The sequence below is a fragment of the Amblyomma maculatum genome, chromosome 5 (assembly GCF_055883805.1).
Source record: "Amblyomma maculatum isolate TAMU_Amacu chromosome 5, ASM5588380v1, whole genome shotgun sequence".
Lineage (NCBI taxonomy): Eukaryota > Metazoa > Arthropoda > Arachnida > Ixodida > Ixodidae > Amblyomma > Amblyomma maculatum.
In genome coordinates, this window is record NC_139348.1 from 91,156,357 (window position 1) to 91,174,393 (window position 18,037).

Sequence of the window (18,037 nt, forward strand, 5' to 3'; positions counted from 1 at the left end):
CAGCAGCAGTAGTAGTAGCAGCAGCAGCAGCTGCAGCCGTAGCAGTAGTAGTAGTAGTAGCAGCAGCAGCAGCAGCAACAGTACCAGCAAGAAGGAAGCAGCAAGTAGCAGGCAGCATGCACAAGCTGCAACAGGCAGCATCAGAAGCAGCAGCAACAGTAGCAGCAAGAAGGGAGCAGCAAGCAGCAGGCAGCATTAGCAAGCAGCAGCAACAGTAGTAGCAAGAAGGAAGCAGCAAGCAGCAGGCACCATCAGCAAGCATCAGCGGGCAGCAGCAGCAAGCAGCAGCAACAGTAGCAGCAAGAAAGGAAGCAGCAAGCAGAAGGCAGCATCAGCAAGCAGCAGCAACAGTAGCAGCAAGAAGGAAGCAGCAAGCAGCAGGCACCATTAGCAAGCATCAGCGGGCAGCAGCAGCAAGCGGCGAACAGCTAAAAGCAGAAGCAAGCGGCAAGCAGTGGCAGTAGCAAGCAGCCAGTAGCAGATGCAGCAGCAACAGTAGCAGGGGGCAGCAGCAGCAGCAACAGTAGCAGAGGGCATAAGCAGCTAGCCGCATCAACAATCATCATCAGCAGCAGAAAAGTGGCAGCAGTATCATCCATAACAGTGGCAGCAGTATCATCCATAACAGCAGCAGCAATCAGCAAGTAGCAGAAGTAGCAACAGCCAACAGCAGCATGTAGCAGACAGCACCAGAGAGCAGCAGCAGAGGCAACAATAGCAGCAACCAGCAACAGCAACTGCAGGCAGCAAGCAGCAGGAGCAGCAGTAGCAGCAAGCAGCAGCAGCAGCAGTAGCAGCACGCAACAGCAGCAGCAAGCCGCAAGCAGCAGCTGCAGGCAATATCAGCAAGCAGCAGCAGCAGCAGCAGCAAGCAGCAGCAGTGCGCAGCATTAGCAGCAAGCAGCAGCAGGCAGCATTAGCAAGCAGGAGCAAGTGGCAAGCAGCAGCAAGCAGCAGCAAGCAGCAGCAGCTGCAACAGCAGCACCAGGAAGGAAGCAGCAGTAGCAATAGCAGCAAGCAGCAGCAACAGTAGCAGCGAGCAGCAGCCGCGAGCAGAAAATAGCTGTAGCAAGCAGCCGCAAGCAGAAGAAGCAAGCAGCAGCAATCAGCAGCAGCAGCAGCGGCAAGCACCACGCAGAAAGCAGGAGCAGCAGCGGCAGCAGCAACAGTAGCAGTAGCAGCAGCAGCAGTAGTAGTAGCAGTTGTAGTAGCAGCAGCAGCAAGCAGCAGGAGCTGCAGCAGCCGCCGCAGTAGCAGGTGGCAGCAGGAGCATAAGTAGTAGGCAGCAGATGCAGCAAGCAGCAGCAGCAACAGTAGCAGCAATGAGCAAGCGCAACAGCAAATTCAGTCGCGAGCACCAAGCAGCAAGCAGCAGCATGCAGCATTAGCAAGACGTAGCAAGCAGCATCAGCAAGCCGCATCAACAATCAGTAGCAGCAGCAGCAACTGTAGAAGGTAGCAGTAGCACATTTAAAATAGTTTAAGGCGCAAAAACCAGACAAACACAAAAGGTAAGTGTCAGGACGAAGCGCCAACTCCCAACTGATTTTATTGCATGCAAGAAAACGTACTTAAATAGTTTCGTAGTCACATGCGTAAGTGTCACCTGAAACTCAGGAACGACCTGATAAGGCGGGCTCCAGGAATATCTTTTCACAGTTATTTAAAACGAGTGATGTGTCGCTTACGCACATGTCGCCTTTTTGATATAAAACGCTTCTAGCAATTCCCTGGCATTCTTAGCTTTGCTTTTGGCCAGAATGCGCACATCAGTGAAGCATGGCTCACAATTGCAGGACGCGCATTCATTAATGTGCTTAGTTATATGGGTGCCTTCCTTGTTCTGTTGTACGTTTCTCTCATGTTCCCTCGTCCACTCATTCAGGCACCTGCCTGTCTGACCTATGTAGGAGTGGCCGCAAGACAGGGGGATTTCATATACAACCCCTTCAGCACATTTCATGAGCGGTCTCCTGTGGTTCGTTCCGCAGCCTCGTTCCTTGGTATTTTCTTTATCGGTACGGGAGCAAAGACCACCTAGCTTTCTCGGTGCAGAAAAGGTGAGCCGCACACCATGGCGGCTGGCAACTTTTTTCAAATTATGGGCCACACGATGCACGTATGGCACCACCACTGGTCTTACCTCATCTCGAGGGACCTCCGGCCTAGCTCTACCAGTACCCTTCTTTGTCTCGTTTAGGAGACATTCAGCCACCGCGGTCACGAGCGAACGTTGGAACCCAGCTGCAAAAAGCCTAGAAAATTGGTGATTAAAACTGTCCCGCATTTTGTGAAGGCATGACTTTTTGAGTGCCGATTCTAGGCAAGGCGAAGCAATCCCGCGTTTCACCAGTTTATAATGGCAGGAGTCAAAGGGTAACAGCTGCTTCTTTGCACGCGGGGAATATGTCCAACAGACCCGATCACCACAGAACTCCAGCTTCAAATCTAAAAACTAATGAATTGTCATGGTCAGGTAGTTCGTGTGTGAATTCCATACCTTTTCCATGCTCTTTAAAGGCAGATAAAACACTGTCCACTGTTTCCTAAGGTTGTAAAGACCTTTAGTTAAAACAATCATAAAATCATCTACATACCTAAAAACTTTAAAAACCCTGTCAACGGGTAAAACTTGCTGCAAAGCTTGGTCAATACGAGATAAAAAGATGTGACATAGCCCCGGTGCCACACAGGAGCCAATGCATGTGCCAGATTTCTCCAGAAAAAACTGCTGGTCAAAAGTGATAAAAGTAGATTCCAGGTGAAACTGCAATAAGGTTAAAAAGTCATCTATGGAAATACCAGCGGTGTTCTGAAAAGCAATCGGGTCATTTTCTTCAATGCACTCCCTAACGGCTGAGAACAAGGGGCCATGAGGGACTGAATAGAATAGATCTACAATGTCCACTGAAAAAGCACTTCCAACATCAGGGTTGTTTTCAAAAAGTTCACAAATTTCATTTGACCGTTTCATCGAAAACGGATCATTGACATGCAGTTCTGACAAGTGCTTAGCCAAATACATGCTAAGATGTTTCTGCCACGTGCCTTTTTCAGTTACAATAGTTCTAAACGGCATGCTTTGCTTGTATGCTTTGACAGAAAAGAAAACTTTGAGCGCGCTCTTTTTACTATCTCTAATCTGATTAGTAAGGGTGCTCAACCCCAGACGTTCACATAAAGCCATCGCAGCCGATTTTACTTTTGTGGATTTTTAGAAATTGGAACAAATTTCTTTCTAACTGCCTGAGCTGCTCTCTCTGAGAAGTTGTCATCAGGGAGGACCACAAATCCTCCCTCGTTATCGGCTTGTAGTGGACGCAGTTCATTCTGTCTGCAGTACGACACAATGGCTTCCGTCGACATTTCCATGTTTCTTGTGGTGTTCGGATAACCCGACTTTAAAAGGGATTCAACACCCTCCAGCAGGCATTTTTCTCGCTCCTCCGATGTGGCTTTTCTTGAAATTCGTCGGTTGATGGCTAGTAGATTTTGAGACGGCACCTTTGGCTCCACTGTGTACTTCGGTCCCTTTTCCAAAACAGATTTCATTTTCTCTGGCAGATGTACATCCCCCATTATCACCAATCCTTCACCACCTTTCTTCTTCTTGTCCTTTTTTACTTCCCTCAGCAAACAGTTGAGCATTCACGTCCACTGTTGCTCTGTCATCTTTGAGGCCAACTTGGTGATGGACCGAAAGGTGTTCTCAGCGACACATGCAGGACTTTGAGCAAAGCAGGCAACACGCAGAAGGTCATATAAAAGGCGATTCTGGCGCCAAAGCTCAGATCTGAGGATCTTGCTGATTCTCTTCACGTGACCCCAGGAACGAAGCACAGGGCGGAGCATCGCACTTACTTCAACAGGGACCAGGCGTTCTTGATGCAAACGGCGACTGTCCTAGCACGACAGGTGTTGGCGACGACACATGTGACACAATCATCAATGAGACGTGGTGAAGACACACAAATGGAAGGGCCCACTGTACTAGAAATATAGTCTAAAAGCACTTGCTGCAGGGCTAGTAGGCTTTGGTTCATATTTAAAATAGTTTAAGGCGCAAAAAACAGACAAACACAAAGGTAAGTGACAGGACGAAGCGCCAACTCCCAACTGATTTTATTGCATGCAAGAAAACTTACTTAAATAGTTTTGTACTCACATGCGTAGGTGTAACCTGAAGTTCAGGAACGACCTGATAAGGCGCGCTCCAGGAATATCTTTTCACAGTTATATAAAACAATTGATGTGTGGCTTACGTACATGTCGCCTTTCTTATTGATATAAAACGCTTCTATCAATTCCCTGGCATTCTTATCTTTGCTTTCGTCGCCAGTCGCCTTTTTCATCAAGAACGGCCTGGTCCCTGTTGAAGTAAGTGCGATGTTCCGCCCTGTCCTTCCTTCCTGGGGTCACGTAAAGAGAATCAGCAAGATCCTCAGATCTGAGCTTTGGCGCCAGAATCACGTTTTATATGACCTTCTGCGTGTTGCCTGCTTTGCTCAAAGTCCTGCATGTGTCGCTGAGAACACCTTTCGGTCCATCACCAAGTTGGCCTCAAAGATGACAGAGCAACAGTGGACGTGCATGCTCAACTGTTTGCTGAGGGAAGTAAAAAAGGACAGGAAGAAGAAAGGTGGTGAAGGATTGGTGATAATGGGGGATGTACATCGGCCAGAGAAGATGAAATCTGTTTTGGAAAAGGGACCGAAGTACGCAGTGGAGCCAAAAGTGCCGTCTCAAAATCTGCTAGCCATCAACCGACGAATTTCAAGAAAAGCTACATCGGAGGAGCGAGAAAAATGCCTGCTGGAGGGTGTTGAATCCCTTTTAAAGTCGGGTTATCCGAACACCACAAGAAACATGGAAATGTCGACGGAAGCCATTGTGTCGTACTGCAGACAGAATGAACGGCGTCCACTACAAGCCGATAACGAGGGAGGATTTGTGGTACTCTCTGATGACAACTTCTCAGAGAGAGCAGCTCAGGCAGTTAGAAAGAATTTTGTTCCAATTTCTAAAAATCCACAAAAGTAAAATCGGCTGCGATGGCTTTATGTGATCGTCTGTGGTTGAGCACCCTTACTAATCAGATTAGAGATAGTAAAAAGAGCGCGCTCAAAGTTTTCTTTTCTGTCAAAACACACAAGCAAAGCATGCCGTTTAGAACTATTGTAACTGAAAAAGGCACGTGGCAGAAACATCTTAGCATGTATTTGGCTAAGCACTTGTCAGAACCACATGTCAATGATCCGTTTTCGATGAAACGGTCAAATGAAATTTGTGAACTTTTTGAAAACAACCCTGATGTTGGAAGTGCTTTTTCAGTGGACATTGTAGATCTATTCTATTCAGTCCCTCATGGCCTCTTGTTCTCAGCCGTTAGGGAGTGCATTGAAGAAAATGACCTGATTGCTTTTCAGAACACCGCTGGTATTTCCATAGATGACTTTTTAACCTTATTACAGTTTTACCTGGAATCTACTTTTATCACTTTTGACCAGCAGGTTTTTCTGGAGAAATCTGGCATATGCATTGGCTCCTGTGTGGCACCGGGGCTATGTCACATCTTTTTATCTCGTATTGACCAAGCTTTGCAGCAAGTTTTACCCGTTGACAAGGTTTTTAAAGTTTTTAGGTATGTAGATTTTATGAATGTTTTAACTAAAGAAGGTCTTTACAACCTTAAGCAAACAGTGGACAGTGTTTTATCTGCCTTTAAAGAGTATGGAAAAGGTATGGAATTCACACACGAACTACCTGACCATGACAATTCATTACAGTTGTTAGATTTGAAGCTGGAGTTTTGTGGTGATCGGGTCTGTTGGACACATTCCCTGCGTGCAAAGAAGCAGCTGTTACCCTTTGACTCCTGCCATTCTAAACTGGTGAAACGCGAGATTGCTTCGCTTTGCCTATGATCGGCACTCAAAAAGTCATGCCTTCACAAAATGCAGGAGTTTTAATCACCAATTGGCTAGGCTTTTTGCAGCCGGGTTCCCCCGTTCGCTCGTGACCGTGGTGGCTGAATGTCTCCTAAACAAGACAAAGAAGGGTACTGGTAGAGCTAGGCCGGAGGTCCCTCGAGATGAGGTAAGACCAGTGGTGGTGCCATTGTGCATCGTGTGGCCCATAATTTGAAAAACGTTGCCAGCCGCCATGGTGTGCGGCTCACCTTTTCTGCACCGAGAAAGCTAGGTGGTCTTTGCTCCCGTACCGATAAAGAAAATACGAAGGAGCGAGGCTGCGGAACGAACCACAAGAGACCGTTCATGAAATGTGCTGAAGGGGTTGTATATGAAATCCCTCTGTCTTGCGGCCACTCCTACATAGGTCAGACAGGCAGGTGCCTGAATGAGCGGACGAGGGAACATGAGAGAAACGTACAACAGAACAAGGAAGGCACCCATATAACTAAGCACATTAATGAATGCCCGTCCCGCAATTGTGAGCCATGCTTCACTGATGTGCGCATTCTGGGCAAAAGCAAAGATAAGAATGCCAGGGAATTGATAGAAGCGTTTGATATCAAAAAGAAAGGCGACATGTGCGTAAGCAACACATCAATTGTTTTATATAACTGTGAAACGATATTCCTGGAGCGCGCCTTATCAGGTCGTTCCTGAGCTTCAGGTGACACCTACGCACGTGACTACAAAACTATTTAAGTATGTTTTCTTGCATGCAATAAAATCAGTTGGGAGTTGGCGCTTCGTCCTGTCACGTACCTTTGTGTTTTTCCGTTTTTTGCGCCTTAAACTATTTTAAATATGAACCAAAACCAACTAGCCCAGAAGCAAGGGCTTGTAGCAGTAGCAGCTGCAACAGCAATGGCAGGGGGCAAGAACAGCAACTGTAGGAGGCGGCCGCAGCATGCAGCAGGTAGCACCATCAAACAGCCGCAGCAACAGTAGCAGCAAGAAGCAGCAGCAACAGCAAGCAGCAGCAGGCGGCAGCTGCAGCAGCAGTAGCAACAAGCAACAGCAGCAGCAAGCAGCAAGCAGCAGCAAGAAGCATAAGCAGGAAGGAGCAGCAGCAGCAGCAAGCAGCAAACAGCACCAGTAGCAGCAAGCAGGAAGGAGCAGCAGCAGCAGCAGCAGGCAGGTGGCAGCATCAGCAAGCAGGAGCTGCAGCAGCTGTAGCAGCAAGCAGCAGCAGCAGGCAGCATTAGCAAGCAGCCGCAAGTGACAAGCAGCAGTGATCAGCAGCAGCAAGCGACCTTCGGCAAGCAGCAGCAAGCATCAGAAGTAGCAAGCAGCATGCGGCAGCGGAAAGCAGCAAGCAGCAGCAGCAACAGTAGCAGCATAAGGGAAGCAGAAGCAGGAGTAGCAGCAACAGCAGCAGCAGCAAGCAGCAACAGTAGCAGCAAGAAGCAAGCAGCAAGCAGCAGCAAGCGGCGAGCAGCACGTAGGAGCAGCAAGCAGCAGCAACAGTAGCAGTAGCAGCAGCAGCAGTAGTAGTAGCAGTTGCAGTAGTAGCAGCAGCAGCAGCAAGCAGCAGGAGGTGCAGCAGCCGCCGCAGTAGGAGATGGCAGCAGGAGCATAAGTAGCAGGCGGCAGATGCAGCAAGCAGCAGCAGCAGTAGCAGCAATGAGCAAGTGCAACAGCAAATGCAGCCGCAAGCACCAAGCAGCAAGCAGCAGCAGGCAGCATCAGCAAGACGTAGCAAGCAGCATCAGCAAGCCGCATCAACAATCTGTAGCAGCAGCAATTGTAGAAGGTAGCAGTAGCACCCGCAACAGCAAGCAGCAGCAGAAGTAGCAACAGCAGCTACAACAATAGCAGGGGGCAGCAGCAGCAACAGTAGCAGGCGGCCGCAGCATGCAGCAGGCAGCACCATCAAGCAGCCGCAGCAACAGTAGCAGCAAGCAGCAGCAGCAACAGCAAGCAGCAGCAGTAGCAGCCATCAACAGCAGCAGCAAGCAGCACAGTAGCAAGCAGCAAGCAGCAGCAAAAAGCAGAAGGAGGAAGGAGCAGCAGCAGCAAGCAGCAAACAGCACCAGCACCAGTAGCAGCAAGCAGAAAGGAGCAGCAACAGGAACAAGCGGCAGCAGCAGGCAGCATTAGCAAGCAGCAGCAAGTGGCAAGCAGCAGCGAGCAGCAGCAGCAAGTGACCTTCGGGAAGCAACAGCAAGCATCAGAAGCAGCAAGCAGCATGCGGCAGCGGCAAGCAGCAAGCAGCAGCAGCAATAGTAGCAGCAGGACGGAAGCAGCAGCAGAAGCAGCAGTAGCAGCAACAGCAGCAGCAGCAACAGTAGCAGCAAGAAGCAAGCAGCAGCAGCAAGTGTCGAGTGGCAAGCAGCAGCAAGCAGCAGAAACCAGCAACAGCAGCAGCTGCAATGAGCAAGCAGCAACAGCAGATGCAGCAGCAAACAGCAGCAAGCAGCAGGCGGGAGCAGCTAGCAGCAAGCTACAGCCACAGTAGCAGGCGGGAGCAGCAAGCAACAGCAGCAAGCAGACACAGCTGCAGCAGGAGCAGCAAGCAGGAATCAGCAAGCAGGAGGCAGCATCAGCAAGCAGCAGCAGCAACAGTAGCAGCAAGAAGTAAGCAGCAAGCAGGGGGCAGCGTCAGCAAGTAGCAACAGTAGCAGCAAGAAGGAAACAGCAAGTAGGATGCACCATCAGCAAGCAGCAAGCAGGATGCACCATCAGCAAGCAGCAAGCAGGATGCACCATCAGCAAGGAGCATCAGGAGGCAGCAGCAGCAGCAGCAGCAGCAGCAGCAGCAGCAGCAGCAGCAGCAGCAGCAGCAGCAGCAGCAGCAGCAGCAGCAGCAGCAGCAGCAGCAGCAGCAGCAGCAGCAGCAGCAGCAGCAGCAGCAGCAGCAGCAGCAGCAGCAGCAGCAGCAGCAGCAGCAGCAGCAGCAGCAGCAGCAGCAGCAGCAGCAGCAGCAGCAGCAGCAGCAGCAGCAGCAGCAGCAGCAGCAGCAGCAGCAGCAGCAGCAGCAAGAAGCAGCAAGCAGCGGGCAGTATCAGGAAGCAGCCCCAAGCAGCAGCATCAGCAAGCAGCAGCAGAAACTAGAAGCAGCAGCAACAGTAGCAGTTGTCGGCGGCGGCAGCAGCAGCAGCTGCAAGCAGCAAGCAGGAGGCAGCATCAGCAAGTAGGAGGCAGTATCAACAAGCAGCAGCAGCAGCAGCAAGCAGGAGGCAGCATCAGCAAGTAGGAGGCAGTATCAACAAGCAGCAGCAGCAGCAGCAGCAGCAGCAGCAGCAGCAGCAGCAGCAGCAGCAGCAGCAGCAGCAGCAGCAGCAGCAGCAGCAGCAGCAGCAGCAGCAGCAGCAGCAGCAGCAGCAGCAGCAGCAGCAGCAGCAGCAGCAGCAGCAGCAGCAGCAGCAGCAGCAGCAGCAGCAGCAGCAGCAGCAGCAGCAGCAGCAGCAGCAGCAGCAGCAGCAGCAGCAGCAGCAGCAGCAGCAGCAGCAGCAGCAGCAGCAGCAGCAGCAGCAGCAGCAGCAGCAGCAGCAGCAGCAGCAGCAGCAGCAGCAGCAGCAGCAGCAGCAGCAGCAGCAGCAGCAGCAGCAGCAGCAGCAGCAGCAGCAGCAGCAGCAGCAGCAGCAGCAGCAGCAGCAGCAGCAAGAAGCAGCAAGCAGCGGGCAGTATCAGGAAGCAGCCGCAAGCAGCAGCATCAGCAAGCAGCAGCAGCAACTAGAAGCAGCAGCAACAGTAGCAGTTGTCGGCGGCGGCAGCAGCAGCAGCTGCAAGCAGCAAGCAGGAGGCAGCATCAGCAAGCAGGAGGCAGCATCAGCAAGCAGCAGCAGTATCAACAAGCAGCAGCAGCAGCAGCAGCAGCAGCAGCAGCAGCAGCAGCAGCAGCAGCAGCAGCAGCAGCAGCAGCAGCAGCAGCAGCAGCAGCAGCAGCAGCAGCAGCAGCAGCAGCAGCAGCAGCAGCAGCAGCAGCAGCAGCAGCAGCAGCAGCAGCAGCAGCAGCAGCAGCAGCAGCAGCAGCAGCAGCAGCAGCAGCAGCAGCAGCAGCAGCAGGTAGCATCAGCAAGCAGCAACAAGCAGCAGGCAGCATCAGCAAGCAGCAGCACCAGTAGCAGCAAGTAGAAGCAGTACCAACAGTAGCAGCAAGCAGCAAGTAGAAGCAGCAGCAGGAGCAGCAGCAGCAGCAGCGAGCAGCAGTCGCAAGAGGCAGGCAGCAGCAAGCAGCCGCAAGCAGAAGCAGCAGGCAGGAGCAACCTGTATCAGCAAGCAGCTGAAGCAAGGAGCAAGCAGCAGCAAACACAAATGTCACTAACCTGCAAAATAGGAGACAGCCTTTTCTAAATCCTTGACTTCACTGCGTCTTGTTACTTCCGCTGCCAATAAATGTCGGACTGTTTCAGCGATGCCATCGAAGACTCGGCAGGTGCGACGTCGTTTTTCACCAGCCAATCACCGGCAGCCAGGTCAGCTGGTAGCCGATGCCGCTTTACATTTCTTCCGTTGGTGGCTATCCACACCTGGCGGTGGATTGAAGTATCGCGCCATGAATAACGAAACCTAACTCATAGGTCGATTGCAGCAGTAAATAATAGCGAACATGGCAAGGAACAGGCTTCTTGGAGTTGTTTGATTAAATTCTTCCATCTGCTACCGCTGCGAATTGCAGTTGCTGTTGAAGAAGAGTGCTTCTGGGAGGCTTTTCAACAGTGCTCACAAGGATCTCGAAACATGTCGTTTTAACATAATCAACCACACATACGTATAATATAAAGCTGCTCAGGCTGTTTCTGCGTCCTCTTGATCATTTTCCAATGTCAATATATTATCCGCAAAAGAGAAATCGAATCTAACAGTTTTAATTCTTATAGCGATAATTGGCATATCATCTCGTACGGAAGGTTTTCTGCATCTAGTACTGCTGAATATTAAGACAATCGATATTGCTTATATTAAAAAAAAAACAGCTTTCATGTTCTGTACCTTGGCTATATAGCTATTTAGCATATGAGGTGATGTAGAATTTTCCGACATAATCAAAGGCCAACTACATTCCAAAAACTTCCACATGAATCCGTGCTCAAAACAGGAGATATAAATTCCTTCTCTGTTAAAAGAACTGCGCTGAAAAATAGGAGGGCTGTTAAAGACAAGCTGAAAAGCTAGGAAGAAAATGTTTAGAACGCATTTTCGCACTTTTCAGTGCACTGAATTAAAATCATCGCATTGGCGTCTTAGTATATTTGAGATATTAAACTCCACAAGCAAAGAGCAAGCAAACAAACCAAACATCACATCGACGCCGAGCGCAGGAAACAACTCTTGAAAAAGAACGCTGCAGCAAACTTGGCGAGCTCCATCGCTGCCGGCCGTCTGCTGAAAAATTTGTAATGTCGATATCGGCGTTGTGCTCCGCATATAGCAGCACTAACCCAGTCAACGCCGCGACGCATTTAAAGGAAGAAGCGATTGTTTATTTGTTTTTGGCCCGTTTTGAATATAATAATTTGTCCTTATAGAGAGCTTTCGGACGTATCAAGACAAGCATTGAGACAATGGTCTACCCTGCACTCGCGGACAGCGACATTCCATCGTTTCTGAAGGCGAAGTGCCCATTTTCTCGCTTGGGAAGTATGAAATTGTTCGTATCTCGATTGCTGATCGGACCTTGCGCGTATATATATCTGACGGGACTCCACATGACGGCCAACCAAGCATGTGAAGGCGTCATATCGCGATCTTTTCTTGTTTTGCTGGGTCGCTCGATGGGGTGCAGATGTCATGCAGGCATTGCTGTCTGGCAGGCATTTGGCTAGCTAGCAAATGCATTATTTCGGTTCCCAATGCAATTTAGGGTAACATATAGCTTATAAGAACAGGATAATGCCCGTAGAATGTGCCAGTGCCACGGAAACTACCACTAGAGCATCGGATTGGGTGGCTCGATGACGAGCGTAGACGCGCGGACTGCGGCTCTTCAGCACCTTCTGCCTTTGGCGGACGCCGTAAGTTTCGCACTTCTCCGACATGCGGGAAGCTTTGACAAGCACCACTGTTCCTGCAAAGGCGCTCTTCCTGATCTCGTTTACTTGAATTTGTGCCCATAATTGAAGCCTTGTATATTCGGAGAAAGCGCTTCGATACAGAGCGCTGCGCCAAATAAACTGGGAAAAAAGCGTAAGAGGGTGACGTGCTCCGCACACCAATCATGACGTAGTTTCCGCGTCGCTTTTTTTTCGGCGTCGAACGAAGGGGGCGAAGTTACGGCAAGTATTTAATCGATGCTGTGAAGCTACAGCAAAATTCACCACAGTTATAGTCTCACAATTGGATATAGTTTACGAGATAAATTCGTGAGCTAGCGTGAAATACGATCGGTAACTTTTTTAGCTTCTCTTTAAGCTTCGCCTTTGAGGATGTCAGGCGGTAACATTTAGGCCCTGCTTCCTTCAGGTCCCCTTGCGAGCCCTTGTTCCCTCACATGTACCTTTATATTTGCTTAGTCCCTAACCCATTAATTTGGGCCTATGTTATATCGCGCATATTACATTATCATATTATCATGCAGTCGCAAGCTACGCAATCATGTTAAAGTTAGCCCGACATGGATGTTGTTAAGGCCCGCTTTAAGCAACCATGCGAGAGTGCATGCAATAGAAGTAGCGCGTATTGCTCCTCACCCAAGGGTTTGGTTACCGTGATACATTCCTTTCTGCAGTATCATGTGGCTCCAGACGTCATACAATCCGCGAGCCGGTAAGTACACGATCACGTCCCCTGCCAGCTTACAACCTGCCAGGGCCATGCCAGCAGTTGTTCACTCACAACGCTGGCAGCTTCGGAGTTTCTGCATGACGCGGTTTCGGTCTTTAACGTTAGCACAGTAAATATTAAGTGGAAAGTTATACCTTTATTCAATCTAGGAAGAGTGTTCTTGGTAACTGACAGATTTCTTTTGGTGAAAATAATTATGGCATATGAGCTTCGATGTTACAATAGAATAGACGCATGTAAAATGAAAGGCACTCATGGCAAGTCGCACCACCAATCGAATACCGATATGAAGGGACAAAGAGTCGAATGATGTTCGAAGAACACATGGTCCCATGCAGCCATGCTCGTAACAAAATGGCTGTAGTCTTGTGGGTGCCTAGTTCTGTGAACAGGCGTTCGCCTGCACCTGCCGTCTTCATACCTGTGAGACCAGATCTTTCAAGCAGTGCCCGCTCGGTGCCCTGAACATTCATTAAAGTCTGCATAAAGGGTTTGAGGCAGTTTCGTTTAATGTTGAAGCACTACGGGATGCCTGAATGCGAAAAATGCGCGCTTTGCATATGAAGCCTCATCCATCTCCTCCCACCAGAGAAGAGGCAAGAGCCGCCTCCCACTTGCGATAATTATTACTTTCAATAACACCTTCCAAGGTTCGCAGGCGAAACAATGGGAAACGTAAAGTTCAGTAGGGAAGATGAGGAACAGATAATACGTATACGAAACAAGACGGATATAATAGATAACGTGGATGTTTCAGACATAAAGAAAGAATCATATATATTGTTACGGACGAGCAAGGAAGTAGAAGCAGGCATTGGCGCGGCCAGGAGCGCTCGTTAGGACGCGAAAATTTCATTAAACGTCATCTCACGGTCATCGAACATTTCTCTGTCCTCTGTTCTCATTCTCCTGTTTTCATCGGCTTGCCACCCCGTAACATTTGGTTGGAGGTGCGTGATACTTCATCATCGTCCCCTAAAATAAAACTGTAGAGACAGGGTCTAACAAAATATTTATTGTGTGCTCGCAATAGACAATACGCATTATTTACATATTCTTCCACATAAATCGTGTTCATGACACTAAACTTTCATTGCTTCAATTCGATCACAGATTGGAAGGCTATAAATAACCTTTTTTAACAATCAGCAAATAAATATAAGGAAATGACATGCTCGTTGTTAGACACATATAAAGAGAGCTAACAGCCACTGAGGTCAAGGAAGGTCTAGACAATTTTAGGCGGAGGGATAATCAACACGAAATAATATTATATTCACAGTTAGGGTGAATTTATTGAAAATTGAAAAAAAAAAATTATTCCCATACTCTAGACGTTTCCCATACTGGAACATTGCATATTTCAGGGCAGTAATCCTGATATATTCTTAATTCAGTAAGCTTAGAGAAAGAATCTGAGAGAAATGGCTATATATATTCAATCAGATCCTATCTATATTATGACCCATAACCATCCTTCAAATGACACCTGCCTCTCCTATCGACTCACAGAAGAAGAGCTTTTATGATACCTTCCGGATGCCGCTGCCATGCTTCCATAACCTCCATTCCAGCGGAACATTGGCAACATGGGTGCGTGCTTGTTGTGGGCTAACGTGGTTGACCGTGAATAATTGCGCATTTATTCAACTCCAATTAAAGGCATGATGTGAACACGCCAGTACTACCGACAGCGGCTCCCAGTTCTGGTTCATATTCCAGTTCAAGCACTCTTACTTTTTTGGCCAACTATATCACCCTTTATACGGGACACACATAGAATAATGTCTTAAGTTGCAACATTATGTGAAGGACCAGACGACGTACATCTAAATTCCCGCTTCACCAAGCCATCTCTCTGCCCTGGCGAGGCCTCGGAGTTTCATATCTGACTCAGTATCGAAGGGTCCCGGATTAGATTTCTATCTAGCAGGTGTCGAATTGGTGGGCTCGTTTGTGGGGTTTAATGTCCGAAAGCGCTGTGAGAGACACCGTAGTGGAGGACTCTGGAAATTTAGACCACCTGGGGTTCTTAAACGTGCATTGACATCGTACAGCACACGGAAGCCTTGCTTTTCGCCTCGATAGAAAAGCTGCCACCGAGGCCGGGATTCGATCCGGCGTCCTTGGGAAGAGTAGTCTAGTGCCGTAACCACTGCGCCACCCCGGTGGGGTAGGTGTCGAATAGGCGGCTGGACACTCGGATAGCAATCTATTCCAGCCCTAAGCCTGCAAGTGCGTATGACCTGCCAAACCTCACACTCCATTGGTATGCTTGCGATGTCTTGCTCACATCCACAGACACAACGTTTTCTTGAGTTCTTGCTTTCCACCTCAAAATGAACTTAGCCATCTTCTACCGCTGTGCCCCTCACTGTCCACGGGCTACAACAGCACCTTACAAAGTGAACTTTGCAGTAAATTACCCTGCAAGCAACAGGGCAATCACCTGGGCACCCTTTTCCCGGTACAATTAAGCTGTGCTACAAGTTAAAGCTTCGTTCATGTGCAGTATACCATACCATTTACGGGTCCCTCAAGATCGGCACGACGCGGTCGTCCTTTGTGTCGTGCTATGTTGTGTTCAATTTAATGCCACATAGGCAACTTAGTACGTCATAGACAAACCAGGAGGTTGCATATCTGGAATATTTATGAATTGTAATTTTTGTCTGTTATAGTTCCTGTAAAAATTAGCTTTTTTAAGAAACGTCAATGTATGATTACGAGCTATGCCGCAAGTATAAACTTGGTGTATTAAAAAATAATGATGCCATAACAAGCCTCGCACGGCTAACAGAAAACTTCCCTGTTTATAATGTACGCCATCCTGAAAGGTGACATGTAGCCAAATGTAGAACAAATTATGGGCGTCACATGTTGAAATTCAAATTACCCACACTTCTAAATCGAATAATTCAAGAAACTGACACTGACATCTATCGTATATCGCCAAGAGACCTGCGCTCAATATTTGTATAATGATGTAACATAACGATTTCACTTTCTTTGCATTATAATGTTCCTTTTTTAGACGATGTTCCATGAATCCTGTATGCTTTCGTCATTATACTGTTTTCCCTTAGCCGCACGCTTCTGTGCTGCTTGTGTGGTTGGGGGTCAGGGCTCCTCAAGCTATTCTGACAGCTTTTTTTTTGTCCTCCATGTAAATTTTTGTTTGCAGAATAAAATTTAAATTTGAATTTGAGCTAACAATGCAGGAAGAGTTGACAAGTGCATTTTCATCTAACACCAATGAAGAATAAAAAGCAATGTCTCTCTTGTAAAAGAGTGTAAAATGGTTTTTTCTTACGCTTTCTAGTTTTCTACATGAGCACAACAAATGGTTTACGCAGAAGCAGACAACGTAAGCGTCAAATAGCGGTTTTCCTTGTTTTTTGCATGAAGTGGCGAGTAAGGTGTGTGTGTGTGGCCTGTGCGAAGATGGTATAAAATCACTTCTCTAAACGGTTCCTAGTGATCCCATTATTTCTATTCAAATACAGATTTACAAGATGAAGTTTCTTATCACAGCTTTTTCTATGAGTACTGCCATTTATCTCTAGGTTTAAAATGTACTAACTCCATGCAAACTCTAGAAGATTTATTTAATGTCTTGGCTTTCTTGCCTTTAGCCAGTCTGCTCCCTCGTTGCCTTCTATTTCGATAGGGGTCGGAGCCCAGCCGGCTTTGAGGCTTAGTCGCTGGCGAATGACCCTCCTTGTATTGTATCATGTCTTCGCGTAGTGGTTCGACGGTATATCTGGGCGAACGGCTGAGGGTAGGCGTAGAGAGTCTTTGCCATAAAACTGTCTTAATTTTCTGGTTTACTATTTTATATACAGCGACAAAGGTGGTATAGCATTCAGCATTGAAGATAGACGCACACCTCGAAACTTTATTAATAATTTTCTCTCATCTGCCTTGTACTGCTTTTACGATGCACTCAACTGTTTTCGAAACCTATGGGACTGAGGCACCTATTGGTGCTTTGCTACCAGTATCCTTTTATCATGTCTAAAAAGTCAATGGTGCGTTGGCGATGTGAAAAAGTTGCGCTTCACAAGAAGGTTACGATCGTCGTACCTTCCTCGAGGTGACAACCTATATCCTAAATATGGCGGAACGGCACTAAACCGCACGATGGTGTGCGTGCGAAGGTAAGCGCCGTACACGTATCCAAAACGTGCTAAGCAACGGCGTCATTTGAATGGTACATTGTAGTAGCAACGCTCAATATCAAGGGTCTGTCCTCCGGAAGGAGGCAAAACCAACTGATACAACAGATGACTGAGCAGGAAAGAGATATTAAAGCGATATCCTTAAGGGCCTCGTATCGCAGAAATGCTGGTGTCGGCGTTGTAGTTGTAACGCGAAACTCAGAAGAAAGTTAGGAAACAGTAAACATTTTTGCGGAAAGCTGCGGAGTCACACACTGTTCCTTCGCAGTGTGAGGAGAACACGCTACCACTGCGCCACAGAACTGCATTGATTCTCTCCGAATAAAAGTGGGCCTAATGAGGGCTATGGAGCGCATATTGTTTGATGTAATGTTAAGAGATAGAAAGCGTGTAGAGCGGATTAAAGAAATAACTCGAGTTAATGATATTCTAGTGGAAATCAAGAAGTAGAGATGGGCATGGGAAGGGAATGTAGTTCGAAGAGAAGACAACCGATGGTCGCTTAGGGTAGCCAATTGGATTCCAAGGGAAGGAAAACGCATCATAGCGCGACAGGAAGTTAGGGGGCGGATGAGATGAAGAAGTTTGCAGGGCAGGGGTGCAGCAGGGAAGTTTGCTGTGCACCTAGCACAGGACAGGGTTAATTGGAGAAATATAGGAGAGGCCTTCAACGTGCAGTGACATACTGCGGCTGATGATTATGAATGAAAGCATTGAATTATGACTGTAAGCTTGTGTTAGGTGCGTCTTTAGAAATAAACGCATTGCTTTAGAAATAAACGCATTGCGGAAGTAATCATTCTGGTAGCTAAGAATATTGCCGTTTGCTTACCTGCGGTGCGGCACTCACTGGAAAATACCTTCGACCGTACGGAGCTGCCGCAGCGGATGGTGCGAGGCACCGCCCGATTCACAACCCTTTACACCTTTCCATCATCTTCAAAACATTAGAGTTTAAGGACAGCAGAGAAAAAAGCCGAGCGCCGAGCAAGTGAGAAGAAATAGCCAAACGGAGACTATCTAATTGATTGTAAATTAAAGGCACGAGTGAAATTTCATCCTACGTACACTAATGCAAGATACACTACTTCAAGCGGCTAGGGGTCGCGAGCCCCCGTCATCCATCCTTCAGTCATGTGTAAGCACGCGAAGGAGACAGAC

General features: G+C 48.1%; 1 long non-coding RNA gene across 2 annotated transcripts in view; it reads right to left on the reverse strand.

The window, feature by feature from the left end:
• LOC146188675 (uncharacterized) overlaps positions 1-18,037 on the reverse strand; it is a 32,589-nt gene that overhangs the window by 10,248 nt on the left and 4,304 nt on the right. Inside the window, exon 2 of one of the 2 annotated variants that reach the window (XR_014707579.1) lies at positions 10,238-10,441. This is a non-coding gene — a long non-coding RNA (uncharacterized LOC146188675). Of the gene's footprint in view, positions 1-10,237; positions 10,566-18,037 lie in introns of those variants that run through there. The other variant, XR_014707578.1, reaches the window with a different exon arrangement.